At 45.1% G+C, this 11,379-nt stretch overlaps 1 protein-coding gene across 10 annotated transcripts in view; it reads left to right on the top strand.

Annotated features, from left to right (window-relative positions):
* The first annotated feature begins 1,978 nt into the window (after positions 1-1,978).
* The window catches only part of RNF152 (ring finger protein 152), a 110,185-nt gene continuing 100,784 nt past the window's right edge, over positions 1,979-11,379 (top strand). For 6 of the 10 annotated variants that reach the window (XR_003999027.1, XR_003999024.1, XM_030552238.1 and 3 more), the window contains exons 1-2: positions 2,071-2,339; positions 3,403-3,526. The gene's annotated coding sequence lies outside the window, so the exon portion shown is untranslated. Of the gene's footprint in view, positions 2,046-2,070; positions 2,340-2,456; positions 2,562-3,402; positions 3,527-4,742; positions 4,792-8,777; positions 9,959-11,379 lie in introns of those variants that run through there. The other 4 variants (XR_003999025.1, XR_003999026.1, XM_030552241.1 and 1 more) reach the window with 4 other exon arrangements.

Raw genomic sequence — 11,379 nt, 5'->3', positions numbered from 1 at the left:
TACAGAGCTTTTGGTGGCCACACTTGTGGAGCAGCGCTGCATCACCAGCACTGCAATCCTTATACCCCAGGCAGAGCAGGAGTACAGCCAGCGCTGCAGCCAGGGAGATGCAGCGCTGTATGTGCCTTGCAAGTGTGGACAGTGAGTAAGTTGCAGCGCTGTAAACCCACCACCAGCGCTGCAACTCTCCAGTGTAGACAAGGCTCAGCCCATCTCACTATTAACATTCAGAAAACATAATAAAGTTTGCTGGTCCTTTAAAGAGACAGTACACAGTAGCCTGTTAACTTAACTAAGGTTAACACAAAGTTAAACAAGCTTAGTAAGCACAGAACACAGATTTAGGTGATACCAAGTAAAAAGGCTAAGGATAGAAATGGTTACAAACAAGCAAAAGTAAAAATACATTTCTAAGACTCAAATCTAACTTAACAAACTAGCGTCATTTATTCAAAGTAGTTTTCTCACCAAAGTCATTCCTCCAGCATGGCTGGTGATCCTTCAGCCAGGATCTGAATCCGAATCACTTTGGTCTTTGTCTCCTCAGGTGAAGGATGACAAAATGGCCTTTTGCCTTCTCTTTTATCTCTCTTATAGTCTGTTAGTCTATAAGGTGCCACAGGACTCTTGTTGCTATCTTCTCCAAGTTTATTGACCCTGTTAAAGAAGACAGAAAGGTTTTCTGGGGGTGTAGTCTCCATCCTCCATGGAGATTGTTCAGTGGTCATTTTCCCTCACTTGCTTGCTTTGTTTACTTTGCATGTAAATGTGCTTTTCATTATCTTTGGTCACACCTTGTTTAATTTACATTGGAGACACATTTCAGAGTAGCAGCCGTGTTAGTCTGTATCCACAAAAAGAACAGGAGTACTTGTGGCACCTTAGAGACTAACAAATTTATTTCAGCATGGGCTCTTGGGGTCATATCAATTTGTCTGTAGATCCAGTTCCCCAGAACTTGCCATCAACACATCAAAAGCAACTCTGCCTTTGGAAGATGAATGTATCCCACAGTACTGAACTTCTTCAACCAACAGAGGAGAAAGGCTTATCTGATATCTTAATTTATGGATCTTTCTTGTTTCACACTTGCTGACCTCATGTGCCATGCCAAGACATCTGAATACATTTGTCCTAAACCAATGATGGAAACAGGACTGTTTTCTGAGTAAACAGCACTGGGTCCTGTGTCTGTTTCCTGTGTTATTTTAATGTACATTGACAGTGATGTAATGACTGCCATGTTGGCTGGGGACCTCCAAAGTGAAAAGCAAGAGACTCTATAATGTGAGAGCCTAATTTAAACTGAGAGCTATAACAGACCCATATCCTCTGTAGATCAGGCACTGAAAGGAATACCTAATATACACTGACTAGTATTTTTTTTAGAAAGTGCCATCATCCTTTCCCTATTAAAAAGCAATAAAATACATTAAAAAATCAGGTTATTACAGCTCCCCAAGCTAAAAAGTTATAAATAGCCCCTATATATAGTACCCCTTCTTGCCTCTCTATTCTCCGCCCCTGCACTTTGCCTAGCAGCATGGCCCAGAGAAGCAAACTCAGAGAAAGAGTCCCTGCCTTCTCTTTCTATTTATGCCACAGAGTTGTTGTGTGACCATAAGCAGGCCTCTTAACCCCTCTGTTTCTCGTCTGCACAGTGGGGACCAGGATTCCCTTTGTATGACTGTCCCCACTCCTGGCTCCTAGGCAGGGGGTTGTTTGAGAGCAACAGTGCTGAAGGATGCTGTACTTTTAGTTCTACAGGCCTGCAAAGAGCTTTGGAGAGAGAAGACAGAAGTACCAAGGGGATGGGGTGATTTGCTATTGATTGCTCATTAGAGCGCTATGATTTTATTATGGCATCGCCTGGCATGATCACATGACTATGATTATAATTTCTTGCCCGCGGGACTGCCACACCTGATCGCTCTCCCACCAACCTTGGGGGGATCGCTCCTGCCGTGGCAGAGCTGGGGCGGAAAGAAGGAGGCCGGCCTGAGGGGCGGAGTCTCCTGGCCCCCGCCTTGCCCGTCTCTGGTGGGGTAAGGCAGGGAGGGCTCCCGCTGCGGTTCGGTGCCAGTTGTGAAACTGACAAGGGAGCGGGCTCGCTCCCTGTCTGGGGAGGAGGCTGCGAGCAGGCGTGCGAGCCCAAGTGTGTTTAAAAAGCAAAGAGCCGCTCCCCCCCCCGCCCAGCTCTGCTCCCGGCTGTCTCCGAGTCTAGCGCGCTGCGAGCCCAGCGCTGGCCAGCGGCACGGCCAGAGGAGCGGGCAGGGGAGCAGAGGGGGCACGTGCAGCTTCTGTTGTAGGGCGAGCAGCCCGAAATGAAACAGAACCAGGTCAGTGGGCTTCTTTCACACCCGTCTTCTGCTGCTTTCAGCCCGTGTGTCTGGAGCCTTTGAAAGCAGCCGCCAGCTAGTGGTTTCCGAGAGGACCCCAGTAACTTACGTGTGTGTGTGTGTGGACAAGCGGAGTTGCAAAGGAGGGTGAGGGGAGTCTCGCCCTGCCCTGCTCATCAGCCGACGGAACTAGGTCGGGCTGCTGGTGTGCCGGGCTTGGGGGTGAGTGCCGGCTCTCGCATGGGGTGACAGCCATCTGCCTGAGTCGGTGGTGTCCTCAGATGCCTCTTTGAGCCCGGGCTGAAGCCATCCCCTCTGCCCACTACCCTCCCCTTTGTCTCTAGCAGCACGGGGGGCTGCATTTCCTTCCTGCCTCCGGGCCTTCCCGAAAGAAATAACTTCTTCTCCGAGGGGTTGTTATCTCCAGCCCGCTGGGCTTTCTAGCTTCAGCCCTTTCTCCCGAGGAGGGGCCTCCCGGAGCAGGAGGAGAGACAGCTGTTTAGGGCTTCTCATCTGGCTGATTCTGCTTGACAGGGGTGAAATGATCGCTGGAAGGGCAAGGCAAGGAGCCGGAGCTTAGGGGGGAGACGAGCCCTGCAATTTGGGGGTGGGGGTAGCTTTGCATGTTTCCTGCGTTCGGGAGGGGTGAGGCTTTAAAAAGGGGCTTAGTCTATTAAAAGGGGGGGGACAGTGGCAGGGATGGTAAAGCGATGTCTGAAATGCCAGCTGATCCGTTGGTGTGTGCGTGCATGTGTTATCTGTGTAACTGTCTCCTATTCCCGTCAGCTCTCATATGTAATAGCCACAGGGTGTTTGTTTCCCTTTTCGGCATTGAGGGAGTTGCTAAAGGGGAGGCTGCTTTCAAAAAAGGGGAACTTGGAGATAGGGAATCGATATTTATTTTTTCTATTTATTTTTATTTCTAGGCTCAATGAATCTGGAAGCATGTCATAGCCCGCCCCCCTGCACCCCTGAAATATAGTTATAGATCCAGGTTAAAAGGATGCTTTGATTTCATAATTTGCTGCTGTGTCTAACCCTTGCTGCATGTAATTCACTGCAGGCAGAACAAAGCTCTGTCACAACTGTGCTTCCTGGTTGTCGCCTCCTGCCTGCAAACCACTGAACATTTTCCACTTGATATCATCATGCAGAAAGGGAGAAACGAGACGCAATGAGAGATTCAGGTAATACACCAAAGATACCCTCGATATCGGTAACGGTTAATGCTCATGTCTGTGGAGTATTGCAATGAGCGGAGATTGTATTGAACTCTGTCGGGGTGATGTCTGGGGTTGCATCAACGTTGTTTAAGTGAGGTTTGCTGAGCAGAAAATCCAGATGACTTTAGAGACTGATCTTTTCCCTTTATTTTTCTTGTAATGCCAGTTAGTGGAGAAACTATCCAGTAACTCAAAACCATCATTCATATTAAAAGGTTCTGATGGGTTTTAAGCATTTTTTTTTTTAAGGACAAGAATAAAGGTTAAATGTATCAATGGTGACAGAATTTGGCTTTGTTCTTGTTGAATTAGAAATTGCCTCTTTGGAAAGGCAGCATTGCCAAAAATATGGTCTACAAATGTTACCAAGGACTAGCACCAAAGTGCTTTGTTTCAACCATGCTATTTGTTGGCATGACTTTCCTTGGAAGTGATTCACTGGTTGCCTTTAAAAAAATTAAATTGTGGTTTTGCTTAAAACACAGCAAAAGATTTGTATGCGATAAGTTGCTCTTGGGGGAGCTATTAAGTGTGTGTGTGGCAAAAGAAAGAGAACAAAGAAAGCAGGCTTATGATAAGACCCCCTTAATTCAAAATGCTGAAATTCATCAGCTCCTTCTTTCCTCAGTAAATCTGTTCTTCTTCCTTTCAGAAATAGGGTCCATGTTCTGTTTTGCCCCTCTTCAAATAAGCACAGTAATTCTATTCTGACTGACATTTGCTCAAGGGCTGGGGTTGTCTGTGTAAGTCTGGGGCCACTTATAAACATTTGTAACCTTCAGACACAATATACGCACAGATCTTCCTTTCAACCTGTATGTCCAGGTTGAGGTCGTAGGCCTTACCAAAGTGTCCGTTAAGACTGAAATAATATATAACTCATAGGACAATGACAAAAAAAAAAATCTTTTCTTTCCTGCTCTTGAAAATGCTGTTCTTAGCATTGTAATTATGGCTTTGCTAATTTGAATGAAAAGATAAATAAATATTAAAAGAACCGCTGTTGAGGACTGCAGAGTTGTAACAGTTCTGTAGTGTTGTCATTCACAACGTTGTCAGGGCATAGATCTGTGGAAAATCCCCTCTTCCCCCCCCCCATACATACTTTCATTTACAATAAAAGTAAAGAACTCAATGAAGAGTTCAGTGCTTCACCTGTAACATCTGTCAATTTTTAAAGGTGACGCTTGGTACAGCTGGCAAGAAAAATGAGGATCATTATTTTGTACGGAAAAAGTTGTTTCAGCCGCACCTGACAAAAGTATGGTATGCACGTCTCAGTCTCCCTGGAAGCATTGGCAAGTTCTTTGGAATGTCCAGATTAAGTGTCATGATGCCATGAAGGATAATAAATATTTCAGTCTGTGTATTGTATGTGTAAATTATATTTATCCTGTAATAACATAGAACAGGCTGCTCATCATAAGAGAAGCCAAGGCTTAGTCAATTGAGTCTGAGCTGGGAAGCATGTACTTCAGTGTTCTAATTCAGGCTCTGATACCGATTCACTTGTGTGTTCAACATTCCTAGCTTCTCTGTGTCTCAGTTTCCCCGGGCCTGCTCCTGGAGTTGCTCTTCATGTAGATCCGCCACTGGGAATTGTGCATGCCATTTCAGCATGTCCCAGTCTGCTGGACATGAGCACATGGTTGACTTTACCCAGGTGAATAGTCCCATAGGGAGATACAAACTTGTGTAAAATTGACCTTGTGCTTAAGTATTTTTAGGGTCAAGACTCACAGACTCTAGGACTGGAAGGGACCTCGAGAGGTCATCGAGTCCAGTCCCCTGCCCTCATGGCAGGACCAAATACTGTCTAGACCATCCCTAATAGACATTTATCTAACCTACTCTTAAATATCTCCAGAGATGGAGATTCCACAACTTCCCTAGGCAATCTATTCCAGTGTTTAACTACCCTGACAGTTAGGAACTTTTTCCTGAAGTCCAACCTAAATCTCCCTTGCTGCAGTTTAAGCCCATTGCTTCTTGTTCTATCATTGGAGGCTAAGGTGAACCAGTTTTCTCCCTCCTCCTGATGACACCCTTTTAGATACCTGAAAACTGCTATCATGTCCCCTCTCAGTCTTCTCTTTTCCAAACTAAACAAACCCAATTCCTTCAGCCTTCCTTCATAGGTCATGTTCTCAAGACCTTTAATCATTCTTGTTGCTCTTCTCTGAACCCTCTCCAATTTCTCCACATCTTTCTTGAAATGCGGTGCCCAGAACTGGACACAATACTCCAGTTGAGGCCTAACCAGCGCAGAGTAAAGCGGAAGAATGACTTCTCGTGTCTTGTTTACAACACACCTGTTAATGCATCCCAGAATCACGTTTGCTTTTTTTGCTACAGTATCACACTGTTGAATCATATTAAGCTTGTAGTCCACTATGACACCTAGATCTTTCTGCCATACTCCTTCCTAGATAGTCTCTTCCCATTCTGTATGTGTGAAACTGATTGTTCCTTCCTAAGTGGAGCACTTTGCATTTATCTTTATTGAACTTCATCCTGTTTACCTCAGACCATTTCTCCAATTTGTTCAGATCATTTTGAATTTTGACCCTGTCCTCCAAAGCAGTTGCAGTCCCTCCCAGTTTGGTATCGTCCGCAAACTTAATAAGCGTACTTTCTATGTCAACATCTAAATTGTTGATGAAGATATTGAACAGAGCCGGTCCCAAAACAAACCCCTGCAGAACCCCAGGGAAGACCATAGACTGCAAATCTTTGAGGCCTGGGCTGTGTCTATTTCTATACTTGTACAGTGCTTAATAGAATGGGGCCTTCATACTGATTAGGGTTTCTGGCACTAATGCAATATAAACACTTAATAGTAATAGAGAATGCTTTCAGGATTGGGCCCTCCATCTGTGACATGGGGATAATTGACACTTATTTAAAATAAGCAAACAAAAACATTTGTTTAGTAGCCAACTTGAGTAAGGGTTGCAGAGTTGGGCCCTTTGATTTTGTTTTTGGCAGAACATGGGGAGTATATTAAACATGGGATCCCAGCACATCTCAAATTCTATACTGTTTTTAAGATTCTACCTCTAGCTGCTGCTATGGTGTGGGCTGGAAACTAGATTTGAGCCTGGACATTTTCCCCCACTCCACACACTATAGGTCCTCTACAGAAATTCCACAGCTGTTCTTGAGCCTATCAAGAGTTGCCTGCCTACTTTGCTGATGCCATTTTCTATACAAATTGCTGTTCCGCTGCTTAGCTCTGTGAGGAGGGGAGTGGAATCCTTTGAAACTGATGTGGCTGTGTTACACAGTCTTCTGTCAGGGAAAACAGCAATAGAAAACCTTCTCAGCTTTCATCTTAAGTTAATTATCCAGGATCTAACAATTTTAAACAGGTGAATTTTTGTAAAAAAATGTTTGACTCTGATTGCAGTATTGCCGGCCATAGTTTCCAAGGTACCCCTCAGTTCTGGTGCAGTGAGTGGGCAAGCAGTTGGGGCCGGGTCTACTGTTTTTGCCACCCCAAGCAGTGCGCCGAATTGCTGTCGCGGATGGCGGGGACAGTCCGTGTGCGTCAGGGCAGCACACGTGTTTCCATGGTGGCAATTCGGCGGCAGCTTCTACGTTCAGCTGTCCATGGCGGTGCAGCTTCTGCCTTCTGGCTGAAGACAGAAGCTGCTGCCGAATTGCTGCTGCCGTGGAGACACACATGCTGCCTTAATGGCACATGGACTGCCCCCGCCATCCATGGCTGCAATTCGGTGTGCAGCTTGGGGGCAAAAACACACGGACTGCCGCCCCTTGCAGATTGCCACCCCAAGCTCCTGCTTGGAATGCTGGTGTCTGGAGTCGGCCCTGCAAGCAATAACAGTTCTGTGGGGTGAAACTCCATCAGTGGGTTAGGTATGCAGTTTGGGGTCAGATCTAAACAATCCTAAAAGAGCCATGGAAGATGTAGACCCAAGGAAGGGTTGAATGTTTTATGAGGAATTGAGTCCTGTCTCAAGTAAATATGCTAGTCTCTAAGGTGCCACAAGTACTCCTGTTCTTTTTGGAGACACACTAACAGAGCTGCTACTCTGAACAGTCTGACTAGAATTTCTTTAGGTGAAGTTAAGAGAGAGCTGGTGTGGCATAGAACAGAAGTGGCTTCATAAAGCCTCACCAAGAAACAGCAGGGGGGAAAGGAAGCAAAAGTTTCTGGGATGAGATCAGCTCCCTGCCTAAAACTTCAGAGGAACTGACCATAAATTGAATTATAGAGAAGTAGTAGCAACTTTCATAGTTAAAGCTGAGTAATAAATACTTAGCCCCTAACCTGGCCTTTTTGCTCTTCAAAGTACTGTACAGATGTTAATGAATTTGTAATCTGTCCCTTCCTACCAGTTGCCCCAGGGTCATTAAAATAGCTGACAAGAAAACATAAGAGGTATAATGTTAATTTGAAAAACATGTTATACGGTGAAGAGACCATACTGGGGAGGAGGCTTTCCCAACTTAGGCCTTGGTATTTTGGGTGTACAAGGAAATGTGTTTGTGAAAAAATACATGTATAAGTTGGGGTTGGATTTGTGCAAGGGTGTTTGTGTGTGCCAACCCATGTGTGCATCAGGTGATTTGCACACCCAAGTTGCCCACATGGATGTTTACAAATGTTGGCCTCTTTGATTTCAGTGGCAATTTGGGAGACACTGGGAAGATGAGATTAAGCTCCAAATGTTCTCTCAAAGTTGGAAATTCCTCCTTCTCACTCCTCTTTCTCCCCAGCATTATCTTAGACCAGGTCCACACTAGAAACCTTTGCTGGTATGGCAATGTCATGGTGGTGGTTCGTTTGTTTGTTTGTTTTTGGGGTGATGTTTCTATATTGACAAAAGCCCTAGGGCGGACACGGTAATACTGCCATAAACGTGCTTTTACTGGTATGGCTTACTTTGTTTAGGGGACTGGTATAAGCTATACTGACAAAAGTACTTTTCCCCTGGGGTAAGCTGTGCCTCCTCTTGCCAGTAGAGTTATATTGGTAGATATGCTGGCAAATCTTTTCAAGTGTAGACCTGGCCTTAGGCTAAGTTGAAAGGGAGGGATTCTTTCAGACCCAGGAGTAGGATGTAAGCATGCTGGGACTCTGGAGGCAAACCTGTGTTGTGGGTGAAACCCCTGGGTTAGGGTGTGTTATGCTCCTCTGTCTGTACTCAGATTCACAGAAAATGTTTGTTTGTTTGTTTGTTTGTTACAGCCCCAGCTACGGAGCCTGGTTCTTTAAACTCAGGCTTTGAGCTTTGGAGGTCTCTGGTTCAATCATCTGTTTCAAGAAAGCAGCTGTCACTTAAATGGAGCTCATCTGGGATTCAAACTGCTGAGAGCCCCTACTTTCTTGATAGATGCCACCTTGATACCAGGGATTGAGCTGGGGTCTTCCAGAGCTAGAGTATGTCTCTACCGCTTGACCTAAAGAGTTAGGCTGTCAAGCTGGAAGTGACTCACATCTTCTGTGGATTTGGCACAGAGAGGGACACATTGACCAGGGGGTCACACGTATGTGTGTGGGGGATGGAAGGGGTGGATTTGGGAAGTGTATGGTACCTTGTGGGAGGTGGGAAAACTACTGGTTTATTTCACTTCGTTATTGTGTACTAATACCATGGATACTATAATCTAGTGTATTAATATTCTACATAGGAACACAGGAACTGGTCTGACCCACTGTGGCAATGTTCTATGTAGTCATTTCCCTGACAGTGGCTAGTGCCAGATGCATCAAGAAAGGTGCAAGAAATCCTGAAGTAGGCAGGCATGGAATACCCGGCCCACAGGGAAAGCTCTTTCCCAACTTTCATCTATTAGAGACTGGCATATGCCTTGGAATCTGATTGTTTCTATCCCTTCCAAAACTCTTGCTGTTTTTAATTCTTGTTATTGTAACTCGATGTTCTTGTTGTTATTATTATAAATAAATGTAGTGCTATTAATACCATATTGCTCCACACAAAGCTGTGTGAGTCTGATACCAAAACAGCAAACAGTGCTGTGCTCTGATCAAGTTACTCCTCCATAATTGAACTTAAAAATCATAAAACGGTGGCAAGGTTCGAGTGCTTGGAACATTCAACAGGATGCCACTACCTGAAAGCAAGATGATGATTTACTCATAACCCCAGTAGTTGCACGCTCTGATCTCAGATGATGAGGCATGATGGGAATTAAGTTTACCTTGCTGGGGCAAAAGAGTTTGTATAGTGTGCACCAGTTAGTGACTATGCCTGTTATATCAGTGGCTCTCTATCTTTCAGACCACTGTATCCCTTTCAGAAGTCTGATTTGACTTGCATACTGCAAAGTTTCACCTCGCTTAAAAACTACTTGCTTACAAAAATCAGACATAAAACTACAAAAATGTCATAGCACACTGTTACTGAAACATTGCTAACTTTTTCATTTTTACCATATAATTATAAAATTGACTGCAATATAAATATTGTACTTTCATTTCAGTATATAATATAGAGAACAGTATAAACAAGTCACTCTGTATGAAATTTTACTTTGTACTGACTTTGCTAGTGCTTTTTATGTAGTCTGTTGTAACACTAGGTAAATATCTAGAAGAGTTGATGTATTCCCTGGAAAACGTCTGCGAATCCCCCCAGGGAACCACTGGGTTAGATAATAAGGTAAAAATATTACGTGATTTTTTTAAAATTATAGTCTGAATCGTGACTGATACATTTTATCCTTTTAAAAAAAAATTTATATAGAGTGAATATTCCATCAGATGCTGTGTCTTTTGCCAGCTCAGATTAGCTGCAAATAAAATGAGTTAGGTTGTTCCTGTTGCTTCTTTTCCCTTTTGAAGTAGTATGATCCAACTGCTACAGCTCTGGATACCACGTTGGCAGATTGCCTGAAGTCCTTGGTCCACTGTTTAATTTACTTTTAAAACCAATATAATAAATCATTTTTGTTCAGATAAATGCACACACCCATTGCACTTGCTTGTACTTGTATTTTCCATGACACATGACTAGAAATTGCTTGCTGGCTGAGTTCACCACCAGGAAAAACCTGCAGTTGATCAGCTTTATCACTGGCCTTACAGTTAAAGGGAATAATATTTAAATAAGTCTAACTGTGGGAGGTAGCATGATGCAGTGGGTGGAACAGAGGGCTGCGCCTTGAGGCATTTGGATTTAGGGTGACCAGATATCCTGATATTATAGGGACAGTCCCGATATTTGGAGCATCAGGAAATTTAGACTTGAAATTAGATGAAAGTTTCTAACCATCAGAGGAGTGAAGTTCTGGAACAGACTTCCAAGCAGGGCCAGCTCTAGGATTTTTGCTGCCCCAAGCAAAAAAATTTTTGGCCACTCCCCCCCTTTTTTTTATGCCCCCCAGTCCCACCCTAACTCCATCCCTTCCGAACTCCTTCCCCAAATCCCCAGCCCTGCCTCCCCCCCTGGCGTGCTGCATTTCCCCCCTCATTGCTTTCTGGGGGCCCCCCGCAACCTCCCGCCCCAGCTCACCTCCGCTCTGCCTGTTCCCCCATGTGCACCGCTGCTCCGCTTCTCCTCCCTCCCTCTCAGGTGAGGGAGGGGGGAGAAGTGGAGTGGCAGGGCGTTCAGGGAGCTGGCAGAGTGGAGGTGAGCTAGAGTGGTGGGGCGCAGGAAGTAATGTGGGGTAGAGGAACCGCTCCCCGCTCCAGCTCACCTCTGCTCTACCACCGCCGCCTCCCCTGAGCGCCCGCTGCTCGGCTTCTCCCTCCCTCCCAGATTTGCTGCAAAACAGCTGTTTTGCAGGCGGCAACTCTGGGGGGGAGGGGAGAAACAGAGCGGTCGCAC

This window comes from Gopherus evgoodei, chromosome 2, assembly GCF_007399415.2.
Source record: "Gopherus evgoodei ecotype Sinaloan lineage chromosome 2, rGopEvg1_v1.p, whole genome shotgun sequence".
Lineage (NCBI taxonomy): Eukaryota > Metazoa > Chordata > Testudines > Testudinidae > Gopherus > Gopherus evgoodei.
Note: the sequence above shows the minus strand (reverse complement) of the source record. Positions and strands in the feature narration are given on the sequence as shown.